The sequence below is a fragment of the Pinus tabuliformis genome, chromosome 4_2 (genome assembly GCF_031772625.1).
Source record: "Pinus tabuliformis cultivar Carrire ecotype Pingquan chromosome 4_2, CPIR1, whole genome shotgun sequence".
Taxonomy (NCBI): Eukaryota; Viridiplantae; Streptophyta; class Pinopsida; order Pinales; family Pinaceae; genus Pinus; species Pinus tabuliformis.
Window position 1 is genome coordinate 1,069,710,940 of NC_142304.1, and position 18,802 is coordinate 1,069,729,741.

Below are 18,802 nucleotides of genomic sequence, written 5' to 3' on the forward strand. Positions count from 1 at the left end.
GCTTGATTTTAGAGAAATTAAACCGAAAAAACCCACTGGAAAAACTTCCAAAAAATCGTACTAAAGACAACTCGATTTTAAACCTTTAACCTTTTAAGAAAAAACACATTCTCTTAACCATTAAAACCACTTAAAATCTAAAATTTAAACATTTCATTTAAAAATAAATAAATTATATATATGTTCATTATTAAACTAAAACTAAACCATAAATAAAATACACTGACCAAAAAAATTATCAATACATAAATAAAAACATTCCATTAAAATTATCACAAACTTAAAATGATTTATACATTCGTAAAATGTTATTACCAAAATTATGTGAAACTTACAAAGTTTCAGCAAATTGGAAATAATTTAATTCTCAAGAATAACTTCCAACCTCACACCTTCCTTATAAAATAAAATTATTTACAAAACAATCCGCGCCCCAAAAAATGTGAAATTATATACACATTCAGAGAATAATGCCCTACAACATACAATCTGCAATTTCAAGCACATTCAGAGAACAATGCCCTACAACATACAATCTGCAATTTCAAGCAAAACCAAGGAATTCAATTCATTCAGATATCTGCTGCAACATTCAATGAAATTTGATGGCTAAATCTTCCCAAACCTTGTGCTCATCATCTCCTGAAACTCCAAATAATTGACCATCCCATCGCCATCTTTATCAACTTTCTATATCATTTTTGTTGGCATTATGAGACAGGTGTTGTCGTTGATGGCAACTCACTCAAATGATATATCACTATTCAGGCTCACATAATGAAGGAAAAAGAGGTATACGTAGGTTTACCTTGACAAAGCCACGTATACATGCAGGTTCGCCGACCAAAAGGCGTGTATGCGTATACATGCATTTTCACGCAAGGAAAAGCACGTAAATGTTGGAAAACTTGGTTTTTGTCCATGGTATTTGGTCCTTGGTATTTGACCCATGGTATTGGTCCAAGGTATCTTGTCTGAAGTGTTGACCCCAGGTATTTGGTCCAAGGTATTGCTTCTAAGTGGTTCTGGACCATGGAATTGAGCAAGGCTGTTACACTAAAAAATGTCACCATGACTATTCACAGTTAGGATGGCTCTATCAACAGTCATACTACCCTCTTAGGCAAGTCTTATGCCTCTGCTCTCCATGTCAAACTCCAAAAAAGAGAGAAAGTCTTTTTAAATGTATTTATCTCTGGGGACGCAGGTTCTCTCAACCTTACCTGCGGGGACGCACCCAATGTTCACAAAAACTGCGTCTTTGGACGCTCTGTATGTAAAGGTGCAGGTGCGTCCCCCTGAAAAGGTTAAAATGCACAAGTTTCATCTTTAAAAAGTCACTTGTGGTCATTTCTAGAGCATTCTAGAAGGTTGTTCGACGTGTATTGAGTGCCTCCAGATGGTTCATGCACTCCTACCAAAGAGGAACTTATCCCATCAATAGGGGAGTTATCCCATCCAAAGAGGGGATTATCCCATTGATGGTGGACCTGATTAACTTCCTCTTGAGCACTATAAATACAGGCATTGGGCCAGAAGGAGAAGAGGTTGAAAGCTATACATTTCTAAGGGTAAATGCTACAGGAATTAGGACTCCCATTTAGAAGCTTGTGAGGAGAGATTGTCATCTTTGCTTGTTCTATTTGGAAGTGGGTGAGCTTTGTCAAAGTAAAGGAGAACTCTTGATGGACCCTGGGAGGGACTTGCACAACACCAAGGCTCAGGTTGTATTTTTTCCTTTTGTTACCTATTAATGCAAATGAGTCCATTCTTCTCAATAACTTGTTATTTATGAGTTGTTTCATGTACTCCTTGGTCTATGTGTTAAATATGTTTTATTCTATGATATTATCAAGTGCTATTTAATCGTTTGATTGTTAGTGTATTCAGGTTTCAAAGTGAAGGAGGAGCTCATCCGGATCAGTGGAGCTGGACTGCTACAACAGCATTGGATTACAGGTAGGATCTAAACACTTGATTTCCCGTATAGTAAATGCATGTTTAGAGAAGGATTGCTCTTGTTTGTCTTGTTTGTCACTAGAGAGTCTTAGGCTCCTAGGGAGGTTGGTTGTGTCCGCACAAACGACTCTTTCCGCCTGACAAATTGGCGACTCCGCTGGGGATTCCATTGATGTGAAAAGTCTTTTCCTTTGTGTCAACTTTGCTCTGAGAAAATTGGTTTATTTTTCTGGTTTTGGCTCTGTGACTTTGTCTTTGGGTGGGTTAGCTTAGGATTAGATTCATTTTGGTTTTTCTTGAGTTTTTCAGTAGGACGCACCCTCTGAGTGTTGCAGAGTGCGTCCCTGGACGCACTGTCGCTGTGTGCACAGAGCGGGCCCGCACCTGTGCTAACGGGTCGCCTGTGTCCCCTGCTAAAATTTGAGAAAATTCCATTTTTTGCATTTTTACTCTTAGATTTTGTTTTTTCTTAGTTTTTACTGCCCAGATTCATTAGTCCCTTGTCAAAGATCTTCACCTGAACTTGTTTCGATAGCATTGAGTGTTTTAGTGGATTTCATCGAAGTTTAAGACCTAGGGTTTGATTTTTGAGTAGGTCTTGTAGTGACTTTGGCGGTAGAAGTTGTCAAACCTTAGATCTCTCTGGTTTTGTCAGCATTCAAAGAAGTCAGACCTGTCCTAAAGTCTACCTGTGAGAGCAACTTACCATTGAGTTGTCTCTTTGGGCAAATTTCGAAGTGCTTGTTGATTAAGTCTTGAATTCCATTTTACAAAAAGAACAAAAAGATTTGAGTTTTGTTTTGACTAATCTTTTGATTCTGCATTAGTTGGTCCTTGATTTGATTTTGGTCAAGTAAAACAACCTAGAATCATCTTTGTGAGCTTTTGCCTTGTTAGGTTTGCTTAGAGTAATTTCCCTTTTGATTTGCTTGTGAGTCAAGTTTTCATAGATTTTGTAGCTTTTGAAATTGTTTTTTGTTAAGATAGGTTTATATGCTTTATTAAAAAGAGAAAATACAAAAAACACCTCCTTTGAAAAGTTTTGTTTCAAGTAGCTTTGAAAAGTTTTGAAAGAAAAAGAGTTTTTCGTGCACGTAAGGAGTGGTCATGTTTGTATGCTTGAAAAGATAAAGAGAATTGTTTCTTTGATTGTCTTTTCTAAGGAAGTGGTTTTCTATAAAATTTGCATCTCTCAACTCTCTTAGTTAAGAATTTCATTGAAAAAGGAAAATAGCGTAAATCATCTCAGGTGCATCTTTGTAGTGGTTTGAGTCAAGTCTACACACCATTGGTTTCACTTCCGCTACCTTTTGTCTTTAAAGAAAAACCATAAAATTAACGTTTAAAGTAAAATTGACGTAGTAACTTTTATTTAATAGGGCTCTGAAACACCAATTTAGATCAGGCTAGTGTCTTGGAGTAGGTGAGTAATTAACTCTCCAAGAAAACAAAACCAAACAAGTAGCTTATCTTGTGATAGAATAAATCCAATTGTCTCACTTGTACTCTGGGAAAGCTCCTCTTAAAGGAGAAGCACGAGCTCGTGTCCGAACCAGTGAGGGGATCAATCCCCCCTCATTGGGAACGACGCCAGACACGCACGTATTACAAACGGTAAACCTCGGATTAACCATTGTCGAGGAGCCAGGGGTCACTTGTCGGTAAACCTTGGATTATTGTCAAGGAGCCGGCAAGGGGATTGAGCTTGCTACTCTGCCCTTGCGTGCTGTCGGAGTTTAGACTGTTCCCCCAGGTGCATTTGTTGCGATTGGTAACCTTAGTGACCATTATCTTTAGGATTCTACCGAGGTGACGGTGGAGGGAAGGTCCCACTGTACCTGGAGCAGACGTCGGCTAGACTCACTTGGATTTTCTGGGGGGTTCACTTCACTCGAGACGGTTAAAGTGGAGGAACTTGGTCCAGTCTATTCATTAAGCAGGTTGTCGGGGTAACTGTTCCACCCGCCACTTCTGTACTGAATCCAGCGATGTTGGGCTTCATCACCAACTAGCGCTTTCGGTCTGGAAGGCTACTGTTTGTGCTTGGTTTGACGCTCTAGATTCTTTAGGCGTGTCATTCAAATTTGTTTGGTTCTTTAGAGACTTTAGGTGGTTTGATTTGAAATTTTATTTTGTTTTCGTGTGTAGTAGTTAAAAGATTTTTAGCTGTGGCAGAATTACCGAGACAGTCCCGTAGACTTCGGGGCCAGTCTCCTGAAGTTGTTTCTGTGGCCGAATTGTTGAGAAGATCCCGTAGGCTTAGGGGATCACCTCCTCGAGACGACCCGGGTAATCTAGAAGGTTTAAAGGTCCTTGTAACTCCTCCTAGTGGCAGTAGGGTAAGTTCACCTGAAGAAGGAGAATCTTCCTTGGTAGTCCATTCAGATTACCAAGGCTTAGAGACAGGTTATAATCCCGAAGCTGTTACAGTTTCTGAGCTTGTTGGTAGTTTTTCGTCTGCTAGTGATACAGGCGAAGAACCAGAAATATCTGAACCTGTTACTCCGACTTCTAGTGTTCCTGATTCACCAAGAATAGAAAGAATTATCACCGAAAATCTTCCTACTGGTTTGATTGCTATCGAAGAACTTGCTCCAGAGGAAGAAATAGGCGTCTCTAATCTTGAAGATCAACTTACTCTTGATCTAAGGGAGCGTGAATCTATCTTTTACAGTCCTCCTAGAAGTACTACTTGGTACCTTTCGTTAACCAATTATTTAGACAACTTTGGGTTAGGTTTTTCTACACCTCGTACTCCTTTTCCACCTGGAGGTATTCATACTCCTGTCAATATGGCTGGTCCGTCGTCCGTGTTTACTCAAAGTCCTGAATCTTTCTTACATGGCGGTCCTTCTGTTCCCACTGGGTATCAATCTCTTTCTGGTACCTTTGCGGGGGCATCTCCTCAACCCATTGATCATGGGTTATTAGTTGGAAATAGTGGTCATGTACCATTGGGTGTAGGAGACATTTACATGATGTCAGGTTCAGTTCCCGTTTCCCAACCTCAAGGTGGCCAATTACTGCCTGGGGGGCAGCCTCAGTTAATGCCTGGGGAGCAACCTCAAGGTACATCATTTGTGTCTGGGGGGCAACCTCAAGGTCAGTACGCGCGTATGGGGCAATACATACCTCAAGGTCAACCCCAGCCTCAATATGTACCCCAGGGTCAACCTCAGCATCAATATCAACCTCAAGGATGGCAACCCCAAGGGTATCAACCCCAAGGGTATCAGCCTCAAGGGTACCAACCTCAAGGTCAAGGTCAACCCCAGTATCCGTATTTACCTCAAGGTTATCAACCTCAAGGTCAATACTCAGGTCAAGGTTATCAACCATCTCAAGGTCAATCATATGGTCAAGGTATGGGAACTGCACCTTACAATTATCAATCCTATCCTCAATCCGGCTATGGATCTCAGTATCCTCAACCTGTTACGGGTCAATACCCTGGAATGTTAGTGTGGGATCCGTCACAGGGTCAACAGGTGTTGCAGCCAAGTATACAGTTGGTACCTCAAGCTGGACAACCCGTAGTTTCTGGTCCACCCCAGCAACCGCAACCTATCCAGTCAAGTGTTCAAACTTCTGTAACTTCGGTAGTTACTCAGCCGCCAATTGCACCTAGTACTCCATCTCAAACGGCTGCTGCAACTACCGCCACATCTACCATACTTACTTCTGGAGTATCGACGGCTCCGGTTTCTACTGTCTCTGTAACCACTCCTCAGACATCTTTACCATTGTCTGGATCTACGATTCAAACCACGGTCCAGATGCCTGCAGGCCAGCCTGGTATAAGTACAGTTGTCACTACTCAACCTCAATTTGTTCACCAACCGTACCAGGGACAGTACCAACCTGGGCAAGCTGTCCAACAACCGGTTTACCAGTATCAACTGTATCCTGGGTATACTTATCAACAACCTCAACAACCCCAGTACAGTCCGATTAATCCTGGTTTTCCAGGAGGATATAATATCCCAAATGTGACTCCTGTTCCTAGTTATCCTGGATATCCTCCTCCTGGGGCCGGTATTGTGACCCAGAGTTTTAGAGATCCTAACCGGCAGTTACTGTTTATCACAACTTTGGATTTACCAGACTTGACGCGCCTAACGAACAATCCAATTCAATATCTTCCATTCTGGCCGCCAATGCCAAATAAGTTGCCCAGCGATATACCCAAGTTCGAAGGTAAGTCTGGAGAGGATCCGTCCAATCACGTGATGACTTACCACCTCTGGTGTGCTTCAAATTCTATCTCGGATGATTCGATCCGCTTACGTCTTTTCGAGCGTACACTCATTGGTCTCGCGGCCAAGTGGTACATTGAGTTACCACGGGCCTCTTTTTACAATTTTAGCCAGTTAGCTACCTCGTTCTTAACTCACTTTCAGTTGCCGGTCAGATACGATAATGGCACAGAGTTATTAACTTCACTAAAACAATCAACGTCCACGTATATTTCTGATCACATTCATGAGTGGAGACGTCGAAGAAGGCTAGTGAAAGTTTTTATCCCGGACCAAATCTTAGCTGAATGGTTTGTTAAATCATTATTACCGAAGATTACTGAAGATGTAGCTAAGGCTGGAGTAGTTACTGAGGAGCAAGTCATTGCTCAGGCGCAATACCTTGACTTAGTTTACACTCAGTCGGGTACGTTACACGAGAAGATTCCGGATCTTCCAAAGTTGAATCAAATCGTTGCTGCTCCTTCGGGATCTCATGCCGCTGATGGTATGATTGGTATCGTGAATACAAAGAGCAAGAAGAAGTCTTCCAAGGCTTCAACTACTCCTATTATCACTTTTCCTGATTCCCCGACAGGAGAGTCTTCTCCTGAACTTATTGTCGATATTCACGCTGTAGAGTCATCTACGGCCAAACCAAAAAACGGCGGAAAGAAGAAAGGAAAGAAGAAGACTAAAGCAGACAAGGCTCCGAAGGAGAAAACGGAAAAGTCGGAAACTAATGACGAAAAGCGCAAACCTCGATATCCTTGTCTTATTTGTGAAGAGGATCATTTTACGAGAGATTGCCCTCATCGGGTCGAGGTTGTGAAAATAGTCAAAGGTTCTCCCACTCCTGCTGTGTTAAAAAATCCATTTCCGGAGCAGGAGAATAAGATGATAGGTTCTTCCTCGAATTCCAGTGAAGAACCCATTTTGATGATGTCTCATGTGAGGATTGCGACTCGATCGCAAGATTATGGTAGTAAGAATCCTGTTGATGGTAAGGAAGCAGAATCTTCTCACTCTAACCCATCAACCTCAGCTCCTGGTTCCGATCCACTACAGATCGAGAAACCTAACCCGGACTTAGTAATTAAACCGCCCGCCAAGGGTGTACTTCGAAGGTCTGCTTTCAATCCACATGCGAGAGCAGCCCATAATTACAACATTGTTAAGGACTTAGCTGTTTCACCCTCAGCAATGTCGGTGTTAGAAGTGCTGCAATCATGCCCAGCACAACGAAAATTGCTTTTGTCGGCTATAGGAGCTGTTGATGTTCAGGACCCGAATCTAATAATCTTCGATCTAGAAAATAGTACACCGCGTCTCCCCCATCAAATGGCTTTCCAAATTCCAGTGATAGTAAAAAAGAAGCCTATTCATAGGACTGTGATTGATGAGGGAGCTTCTACGTGTATTATGTCGATTCAATGTTGGAGATCCCTTGGTTCTCCTTCATTGAACCAATACCCCACCATCCTTAAGGCCTTTGATGGCCGTGGGTTCCGTCCGTTTGGTATTCTACAGGAATTGCCTATAGGGGTAGAAGGTAAAACCGTTAGTCTGGATGTGGAAGTGGTTGATGCCCCTCTAGACTACAACCTTCTTTTGGGTCGAAGTTGGTCATATGCTATGACGACGGTCGTTTCATCGGTCTTCAGAGTAATTAAGTTTCCACATAACGGTAAGATCGTGACTATTGATCAACTGACATACTTTTCATCCGACCCAGCCTCTTCAGAGAGTATCCAGCATGTCGGTAAGACGACAATCCCTTATAGGGACGTTGGTGTAGGTTTAGTTAAGGATTCCGATTTACTGGGAACTTTTCCTCTCCCTCCACTCAGCGTAGAGCCTTCACTTGCAACAATTCATATGATTACATCAGAAAACATTATTTATGATGATCCTTGGATTGTCCCATCTGACTTTGAGATAGACTCATTCGGTGATGCTATGCCTTTGAGTCCATATGAAGTTGCTTATGAAGCTGTCATGTCTTTTACCGACTCTCATTCAACCGAGATCAACCAAATGAATGTGGTCAATGAAGAATCACTTTTCACCTCATCCTTAGAACGGATAGCGTTTCCCGAAGTCGTGTCATGTGACGAACAACTTCGTGAAATCCTAAGTGTAGACGATCTACCATGGGAAGATCTCCATCACAGATCTTCGTTTTTACCTAAGGATGATGCATTTGAAAATGATTTTTCATCTATCTTTACCGCTGAATATGTCAAAGATGCTCAGGATCCAACGAAACATTCTGATTCAGAGTTGAATTTAGGGAATATTTCTCGTACTATTCCCATTGATATTTCAGTGAAGCCCGGAATTGAGGAGAACATTCATATAGGTGCCGCATGTACAGAAGATGAAATCCAAACTTACAAGGCCCTATTCCAAGAATTCCGCGATGTGTTTGCATGGTCTTACGAGGAAATGCCGGGAATCGATCCTGCCATTGTTGTTCATGAAATAAAGACCTACCCGGATGCTAAACCCGTCCGGCAACGGTTGCGTCAGATTCACCCTCGAAAAGCGGCTGCCATTAAAGCAGAAGTCGAAAAGCTGTTGAAAGCAGGTTTCATTTATCCGATCCCATTAACGGATTGGGTATCGAATATTGTTCCGGTCAACAAGAAACAAGGAACAATAAGAATCTGTATCGACTATAGGGATATCAACCGAGCTTGTCCAAAAGACAACTATCCCACGCCTTATATCGATCAAATTATTGATGATTGTGCCGGAAGTGAAATGTTTTCCTTCATGGATGGTTTTTCGGGCTATAATCAAATCAATATTATACCTGCCGACCAACCAAAAACGGCATTCATTTGTCCATGGGGGACATTTTCTTATTGCAAATTACCTTTTGAGCTTAAGAATGCCGGGGCCACTTTTCAATGGGCAATGTCTTACGCATTTCATGATATCAAGCACATTGTGCAACCGTATCTCGATGATTTGCCTGCTCATTCATTACATCGAGCTGATCACCTTGTCCACTTATGAGCAATCTTTATGAGGTGTAGGCATTATCGAATTCAGTTGAATCCCCACAAATCTGTTTTCTGTATAGAAACATGTCGATTGCTGGGATTTGTTGTTTCGAAAGCCGGCATTCGCGTCATCCCTCGAAGGTCGAAGCTATCATCAAATTTCCTCCTCCTTCGAGTTTGCGCCAACTCCAAAGTTTGCAAGGGAAAGCGAACTTTTTACGACGATTCATCCCAAACTACGCCGAGGTCACTAAAGGTTTTACACGGTTGTTGAAACAGAACGTTCAATTCTTTTGGGACGAGATTGCCCAATAATCTTTTGATGCACTTAAACACGCGTTGACTCATGCACCGTTGTTGCATCCTCCCAACTACAACCAGGACTACTTCTTATACCTCGCGGCTTCGCATTCCACCATTGGAATGGTGTTAGTTCAAGAATATGAATTCGGGGCGGAACATGTGATATATTATCTCAGTAGGACCTTAAATCCCACTGAGCTAAAATATTCGCATGTGGAGAAATTGGCCCTGGCAGCCGTTCAAGCTGTCCAACGTTTTCGTCACTACATTCTTCTCCGTAAAACTACATTTATTTCGGATTGCAACCCTATGATTTACATTTGACAAAAAAACTGCTAGGGGGAAAGTACTCTAAATGGATCGTTATCCTGCAAGAGTTCGACTTGGAATTCGAGAAGTCCAAGTCTAAGAAATCCTTAGTTTTTGCGGAATTGATGTGTGATTTCTCGCGTACTGACACAAAGACTGTGGCAGAGGAGTCCATTGCAGACGAATCTTTGTTTCTTATCAGTACTTTAGATCCGTGGTACGGGGATATAATCATCTATCTCCAAACCCAAACCTTTCGGCCTGAAGCTTCAAAGGTGGAACGTCGAAAAATTTGGTTTCAATCCCAGCAATACAAAATTATTGGAGATACACTTTATCGCCGGGGGGCAGACTTAGTTTTTTGACGTTGTTTAACTCACGAAGAGGCTGAGAGGGTTTTGAATGATTGTCACTCTGGAGCATGTGGCGGTCATATGTCTGGGTATGCCACAGCTCAGAAGGTGTTGCGCGCTAGTTACTTCTGGCCATCTATGTTTAAAGATTGTATCATTGCAGTCCGGAAGTGCCACAACTGCCAAGTATTTGATCGAAAGATGCGCGCACCACCTGCTCCTCTCCACCCTATAATTGTCGTTGGTCCATTCGCCAAATGGGGTATCGACTTTATTACTTGTAACCCTCACTCGGCCGGGGGGCATGCGTATATCATCCTCGCGGTTGATTATTTCACTAAATGGGCCGAGGCGATGCCTACATTCGACGCAAGCGGAAAAACAGCTGCAGTTTTCGTATTCAATCATATTATAACTAGGTTTGGTGTCCCACAAGCAATCATTGCTGAACATGGGAGCCATTTTCGAAACATCATGATGACTGAGCTTACAAGCCAGCTTGGTTTGCGCCACAATAGCTCTACTCCTTATTATCCGCAAGCCAACAGTTTGGTTGAGTCTATCAACAAAGTTCTGGTTATCATGATCCGACGAACCATTGGTATTCATCGGTCGAATTGGCACAACATGTTATTTTCGGCGCTATGGGCATACCGAACCTCAGTGAAAACTTCAACAGGGTTCACTCCTTTCCAGCTAGTTTATGGCTTGGAAGCTGTGTTACCCATTGAATGCGAAATCCCATCACTTCAAATGGCTGTCGAATTACTCCCAGCTACTTCCGAAGAGGAGAAACGTTTATTGTACTTAGCTAAATTAGATGAGACTCGACGTGACGCTGCATTGGCAATCGAGACTCACGCGAAGCGAATGAAAGCTCAGTATGATAGAAATGTAACCCCTCGAAGTTTTTCGGAGGGAGACCTAGTGCTATTATATGATCAAGCTAACGATAAGCTAGGTGCTGGAAAATTCGTTCCTATGTGGCATAGACCCTATATTGTAAAGCGAAAGCTAGCAAAAGGGGCTTATGAGCTGGTAGATTTTGATGGGGACTCTTTGGGTAAACCCAGAAATGGACTTTACCTAAAGAGGTATTATGCTTAAATGGTGGGTATGGAGAAGTTTTAGTTAGGTTAGGTTTTCTTTCTAGCTAGTATGTTTGTTAGTTAGTCAGTGTGCTTAGCTTAGCGAGTGTGTTTTTCGTCGTTATTCTGGCTTATCTTGGTTTTACTCTTGATATTGCAGATGTCGACGCCTCTCCAAACATACATGGGATTTTCTGATGGTGCTTGTCGTAGTACACGGAATATCTCTTCTGCAGCTTGGGTTATCTATTCACCCTCTGACGAGTTAGTTTCTATGCATGGGGTAAGCCTCAGTCAAACAACAAACAACATTGCAGAATACAGTGCAGTGGTTGAATTATTATCCGAATCTATTTCATTTGGAATTCGACGTTTGATAGTGAGGTTAGATTCTGAACTTGTTGTATTACAGCTTAATAGAGTTTATGCCATTAGAAATCCTGTGTTATTAAGGTTGTTTTTTAGAGTGCGTCTCTTGGAACGTGAATTTGATTACATTGAATATCAGCATATTCCAAGGTCTTTAAATACATTAGCAGATGCAATTGCTTCTCGAGTGTTGGACAAACATTTACGATAAATCATGCAAGTAAATTTAAAAGCATTACATCACATATGTTAAACAAGATAAGTCGGTAATAGTGATATATATATAGATAGGAGTGTGTCAAAAAATATACATCGTCTTCGATCATAGGTTGAAAAACACCTTATGATTGGCAAAAATGATAAAGTACAAAAAGTCAAAAATGTCGCATGTGTCTACAAAGTGACTAGCCAATCACTGGTGGTGCTCCCTATACGACACCATTGCACGGGCTACCTTACGCAAAAATCTCCTAAACGGTCCAGGGACTGCGACTACATAGCACTGAAGCCTGATAGGAATATCATCCATAGTAGTCTCAGGCATATCCGCCGTCAGACACTCTAGATCATGCTCCAACTCAGCTAGTACCTCTGCAGCCGCGTCCTGTGGGGCCGGTACCGGTGCAACTGGATGTCTCCTTTCAAAAGGCCGGAGGTTGGCTGGGCGCTGTGGACCAACATCTGCATTTTGAAAATTTTTACTGTCAGTTTTGAGACGATATATATAAAAAACAAAAAAAAAAGTACATAATTTAAAAACTTGTGAAAAATAAAGTACCTCTGTCATCCCATTGTTCTCCCTGTGGAAGAACCATGTCCGGATCACCTCGAAAATCTACTCCGACATACGGAAAGTCCTGGATCGAGAAAACCTGGTCCTCTAACCAGTGAAAGTAACTATCAGAAAATCGAACAACTGCCGCGCCCTCGTCAGGATGCCGGGCCATCACCGCAACCCATCGTACCAGCTTTGGCTCCCGAGGACCCAAGATATCAACAGTGAGTTGCTGAGGGATCAGCATCGGAACTCTCTCTAAGGCAAAGCTCACGACTAAAGGCCCATATCCAAAAGTTTTCAGTCGTTCGTTCTTTGCCTTAGTCAGTTGGCTCTTCACATTAGCCGACACAGTATCACACCAGTTGAAAATGGTGCCTTGGTAACAGTCAATTGCCATCCGCATTTGGGACCCGGAAGCAATGTGTAAAGCGGCTGCGCCGCAAATTCTGGTAACCGTGAACGCTATAACTTTGAGTTCACGCAAAGAGATGTGTTTGATTTCCACGTCTTTCGAATGGTGTGCATTGGGTGTGCACCAATCTTCCCGGAGACTAACAAGGGATTGGCGACCCGGCCTAGTCCCGGCTAGATTGAGTTGCTCGCCTCTATTTGGCAAGCCAGTGAGAAAGTATACATCAGAGGGCTCTATCTCGAGCTGGTGCCCTCCTATGTAAAAGCATTGCTCTTGAACGTTCCATCCCTCAACCAGCCATTCTAAGAATCTCACCTGAGCCCTCATGCCAGGTATGGCCCAGTATTTATATAGCCCGCATTCTTTTAGGGCATCAATGGAAGGTTGATGTTCAATTGCAGCTAAATCAATGTCCTCGTGCTCTCTTTCTCTCCAATCCAACATGGTGAGTGCCCTACACACCAAGAAATAATGATTAGAATTAATTTGGGGAATTTTGAATGGTTCTTTGTGGAGATTGAGGTTTCAAATCCGCCTTTCACGGAGGACGCACCCCGCGTTTACAACACAGGGCGTCCGGACGCAGCTGGCCTGAAGGTGGGCTGCGTCCCCCGACCATTTTCCTGTATAGGAAAAAGTCGGGGGACGCAGGTCACCCGAAGGGCACCTGCATCCACCGAGGGGCGCATTTTGAAACCTAAACCCCCCCAAAAAACAAAACTAAAACCTAAAATACAATTTTAATCGGATGAAATTGAAGAGTAGGATGTTGTAAAATACCTGGAAGAGACGGCGTTCGATTCTGACGGTCAGATTTTCCGCAGCGACCACGGGAAGTTTCTTGCCAAAAGCTCTTTTTTCAACCTCAACAGTCAAACGGTAAAAATGACATTGTAAAAAGTCTTTTTATAGGTTTTTTGGATGAATTCGTTCATTTTTCACCATGGAAGGATGTTTTTCGATGTATTTTTGCCTATCTTAAACAGGTATGAGTAATGTGTTGTTTTTGCGCAGGACAAAGGGACTTAGACGGAAAATTGTCATTTTTCACGAACCAAAATATCAGAGTCATCTTTTAAACCCTTTTCCGACTCCTAAAAAATGAAAAGATTGCCGAGGGTTTCTTTTACACTCGTGAAAACAGAATTAAACGACGGTCCCCTTATAGGTCTTTTCTGACCGTAGAATCAGGAAAAGATTGCCGGGTTTTTGTCGTTTCAAACTCGATACGGAAATAAAACGACGTGTCCTTGATCGCTTTTTACTTTTCAGGTCAGTGACACTAATTATGAGAGTACTCCCTGGTCGCAAGATCAAGCGGTTCCCCCAGGTATTATTTTATACTTTTTCGGGCTTGAGGGACACAAATCTACGAAAAAGTTCAACTTGGAGTCTTCTTAAGTTTTTCAAACTCTCTAAAATTGAAAAACGCCGAGTTTCTCCTATACTGGGCTCGTTAAACATTTTACAGTAAAGGACCTGTTCAATTACAAACAGGAACGAACCACTCCTTCCTAGGGTTCGAATCAAAACTAGGTTGGACTCATCCGAAGGATGAGCTTATAATCAAGCATATGTTATCCTCCTCAAGCTTGTTAAAAATAAAGAGGTACTTGCCAGAAATGGTGGGGAAAAGAGAGAAGAATGAGCCTATTCGTTACCATTTGTCTCAGAAGAAACTTTATTACCACTCTTGAACACAACACTTTTCATTCACCTGGGTTGGGAAATCCTTTACCTCACAGTTAATCAAACCACTTTGAAAGTCTTCAGCCGGGTTCCGGGGATTAACTTTGAGTTATTCAGCACCAAGCCATCTGTCGTGTCGTTATGTGTTCAAGAGGTTTGCAAGAAAAACTTTCATCTGCAAAATACTTGTCATCCATTTGACCATCCCTGAGTCAGTCCTTACAGCAACATTTCTTCAACTTGAACAATGATTTCGTGTTGCAGGCTTGCCTGCAACGGGTCGCTTTCTATCGACATCAGCACATTATCTAGAGAGATGACTTAGAAATCATCAGTACCTTGAAGTCTGCATGCATCAATGGCAGGTTTCTCGCCTTTGACGTCAGTTTACATCATTGACTTTCGATCGAAGGATTCCGTGAAATGTTCGACATCAACTCATTCATTCACATCTCATGGATTGTACTGGGTACTTTGAGAACCATTGACATTACTGGTGGTCTCTCTCACGCTTGTTAACAGTTTTCATCATCGACTGGTAATCAAGTGGTTTCTACCATGTTTGACATCAACTCATTTATTCGCATGGCTAGAATCGTACCAATTCGGGAAGTAGAAATGAAGACCCTGGATCTAGTTTCCACCATCCAGGCTGCGAGGAGTTTTGTATTCATTATCTAAGTAGACTAATCATAAACAGATGGTTGCGCCCATACTGTGTCTACAAAAGTCTATGATTATGATGTACTGCAAGATCATTCCTGTATCAGAGTAGTTAGTCTGTTAGTTAAAGTTTTAAATCTAAGTATGGGAATGCCTACCTCAGTGATGATATAATCTTATACATGTATTTTGTGTTGAAAATTGCAGGTTCTGACCAGGCTCTCCACGAGATAATCCTTGAAATGATAAAGCGCTTCACCCTTCCTAGATAATACAAAACCCTAATCTATTTCAGGCTTCGCACTTTAGGGGGCAATCTGTTACACTAAAAAATGTCACCATGACTATTCACAGTTAGGATGGATCTATCAACAGTCATACTACCCTCTTAGGTAAGTCTTATGCCTCTGCTCTCCATGTCAAACTCCAAAAAAGAGAGAAAGTCTTTTTAAATGTATTTATCTCTGGGGACGCAGGTTCTCTCAACCTTACCTGCGGGGACGCACCCAATGTTCACAAAAACTGCGTCTTTGGACGCTCTGTATGTAAAGGTGCAGGTGCGTCCCCCTGAAAAGGTTAAAATGCGCAAGTTTCATCTTTAAAAAGTCACTTGTGGTCATTTCTAGAGCATTCTAGAAGGTTGTTCGACGTGTATTGAGCACCTCCAGATGGTTCATGCACTCCTACCAAAGAGGAACTTATCCCATCAATAGGGGAGCTATCCCATCCAAAGAGGGGATTATCCCATTGATGGTGGACCTGATTAACTTCCTCTTGAGCACTATAAATACAGGCATTGGGCCAGAAGGAGAAGAGGTTGAAAGCTATACATTTCTAAGGGTAAATGCTGCAGGAATTAGGACTCCCATTTAGAAGCTTGTGAGGATAGATTGCCATCTTTGCTTGTTCTATTTGGAACTGGGTGAGCTTTGTCAAAGTAAAGGAGAACTCTTGATGGACCCTGGGAGGGACTTGCACAACACCAAGGCTCAGGTTGTATTTGTTCCTTTTGTTACCTATTAATGCAAATGAGTCCATTCTTCTCAATAACTTGTTATTTATGAGTTGTTTCATGTACTCCTTGGTCTATGTGTTAAATATGTTTTATTCTATGAGATTATCAAGTGTTATTTAATCGTTTGGTTGTTAGTGTATGCAGGTTTCAAAGTGAAGGAGGAGCTCATCCGGATCAGTGGAGCTGGACTGCTACAACAACGTTGGATTACAGGTAGGATCTAAACACTTGATTTCCCGTATAGTAAATGCATGTTTAGAGAAGGATTGCTCTTGTTTGTCTTGTTTGTCACTAGAGAGTCTTAGGCTGCTAGGGAGGTTGGTTGTGTCCGCACAAATGACTCTTTCCGCCTGACAAAGGCGTAAGACTATAAAAGGAGGAGGAGATCATTAGGCAAAGGCACTCAAGTATTGAATATCTAATGAAAAGCAAGATCTAGAATACTGGTCATTGGGTTATGGTGCATAGCTGGATCCGAATCAAGGAGGAACCTGAGCGCTTGAAGAAAGATAAGTTCTATTGATGGGTCAAGATCTTAAGGCTTGAAGAGAAGTATCTTTGTGTGGTTTTGATCTCTTATAATTGGCGCATGTCTTAATCTGTAAATCTGATGATCTGGGTATATGACGTAACCCAACCCACACTGGCCCACAACTCCGCGTGTCCTCGGCTTTACACCTATTGTCGGACTTTATGACGTGTTAGGTTTGGGTATTTTCTGGCGGTTGCATGCAAGTTTGTCAGTAAATATCTGTTTGGAAACTGGGAGTAGTTAATGCTGCATTCAATTTCTACCTACACACCTCGGGCCTAGTTCCTCCATTTGTTCTTTTTCCAAAACACTTTGGCTTCCCGGTCATTTGAGATTGTCCTGTTCGCCTGTGAGGTTGCTGCGAGGGTTTGTTGGTTATGCTGTGTGGTTTTTTCTTTGGCGAAAAATGGAAATCCCTGGTTCTTCTCCGGGTATGACTGTGGGTGAATGCTGGCCTTCCCAACTTGGTTGTGTGTTAGTCGGTGGTTTCCTCCAATGGCTCGTATTTTTTCTGGTTCTAGTGGTGCGCTCGCTCGACTTATTTTCACATGGTAAGCTTCTTGGTCTCGTCCTACCGTTTTGATATGATTTGGTTGTAGAATCTGGTGTCTCATCCAATAATCATCCCCTGCTATTGTTTTATTGTCTCCATTATTGTACTATTGTCTCTGCTATGGTTATGGTCGCCTCTGGTCTCTCTTCTGTATGGGAAATGGTTTAATTTCCATCATCTTTTGATTTAGGTAACAAGTTAGTAGATTTCCGCGGCTTTGAACAGTTATTGACCCCTTCCCTGATTCAGTTCGACTTCCTCATGGTGTTGGCACTAACCAGAAATGCTCCTTCTGTCTCAGCTCTATCAATTTCGAAAACAGCTCTACTCCTCGAACCCTTGGTCTGGCTTACTCAGGTAATATATGAAACCCTCCTATTTCGATGGTTGCTTAGACTTCAGTTCATCGTTGTGTCAATGTATTAACTGTGCTCTATTGTATGTGCAGGTTGTTGGCTCGACCTGGGTACGCGGGTTCCTCCGGGATTCGGTCTTCCAAGGGTGGCAAACCTCTACCGGTAGGCTCTGTCTCTTCAATCCGTCAATGCACTGTTAGGTTTTTGGGTTTTTTGTAAATCTTGTAGTTTTCCGTCTTCGTTTTTCATATGTGGTCGTTGTCCCTTGCGAAGATGAAGCTTCGGCCTGGTTTTAATTCTTATTCTGGTTAACTGCTTGTTTGAATGATTATTGGGGTTTTTTGTTACCAAACCCTAGGCTAGGGTTTGTCCACTCTAGACGCGACACTTGTTTTTGTTTATCAATGAATGTAATACATCTATGTCTCGGTCAGTAGCAACAAGAACATGGTTTTGTTATATCTGTTTGACTTATGAAAATTATGAGGAATCGTTTGACAATACCTTTGTTGTAGTTTGCTTCTCTAGCACTCTGTTTCCGGTCCTGTTTTCTCTCGGTTGTTTTGTTGTATCTCACTATTCGAACTGTGATTCAACTCTTTGGTCCTTCGCTCTGTATTTGGGCATTTGCATGAATTTTTTGTGGTTTGTTTGTTCGACGAGAACACAAAGATAACACGACCTTACCGTGGTCATTCACTGTCTGTTAACACTGTTCCTTACAATTCGATAAATGAAAAGAAAACACAGTATTACAGTAAATAGGCAATGAATACATATGGATAGTTTTTGGAAATAAGATCTGTCTCTGTTTCTTTATTTCTCTGTTATGAAATTGCTGAACCTTCCTCTTGTCTTACATTGCTGCTTTTATACATTTTGGTTACAGTTAATCTAAACTGTAATTGTTTGTCAGTTGAATAGAAACAATTGGTTGTGTAACTACAGTTTCAGTTGTCATTACAAGATTTGCATTTAGATGATTTTGTCTTTTCTTTCCTAAGTTGATAGATCAATTCCTAAACTACCGTTTATTACTGTTGAACCATAACAACCCTTAACCGACATTTAACTTTAACCACCTAGCAACTAAAATTAAAATAAAATAAAATCCTATCTCATGACCTCATAAACTAATTAAAAAAAAACAATCCAAATACTCAAACAACCTTCCAAC

The 18,802-nt window shown here is 41.9% G+C and overlaps 1 pseudogene; it reads right to left on the reverse strand.

The window, feature by feature from the left end:
* Positions 1-609: 609 nt before the first annotated feature.
* Positions 610-18,802, reverse strand: part of LOC149173336 (calmodulin-like protein 3 pseudogene) — a 33,655-nt pseudogene continuing 15,462 nt past the window's right edge.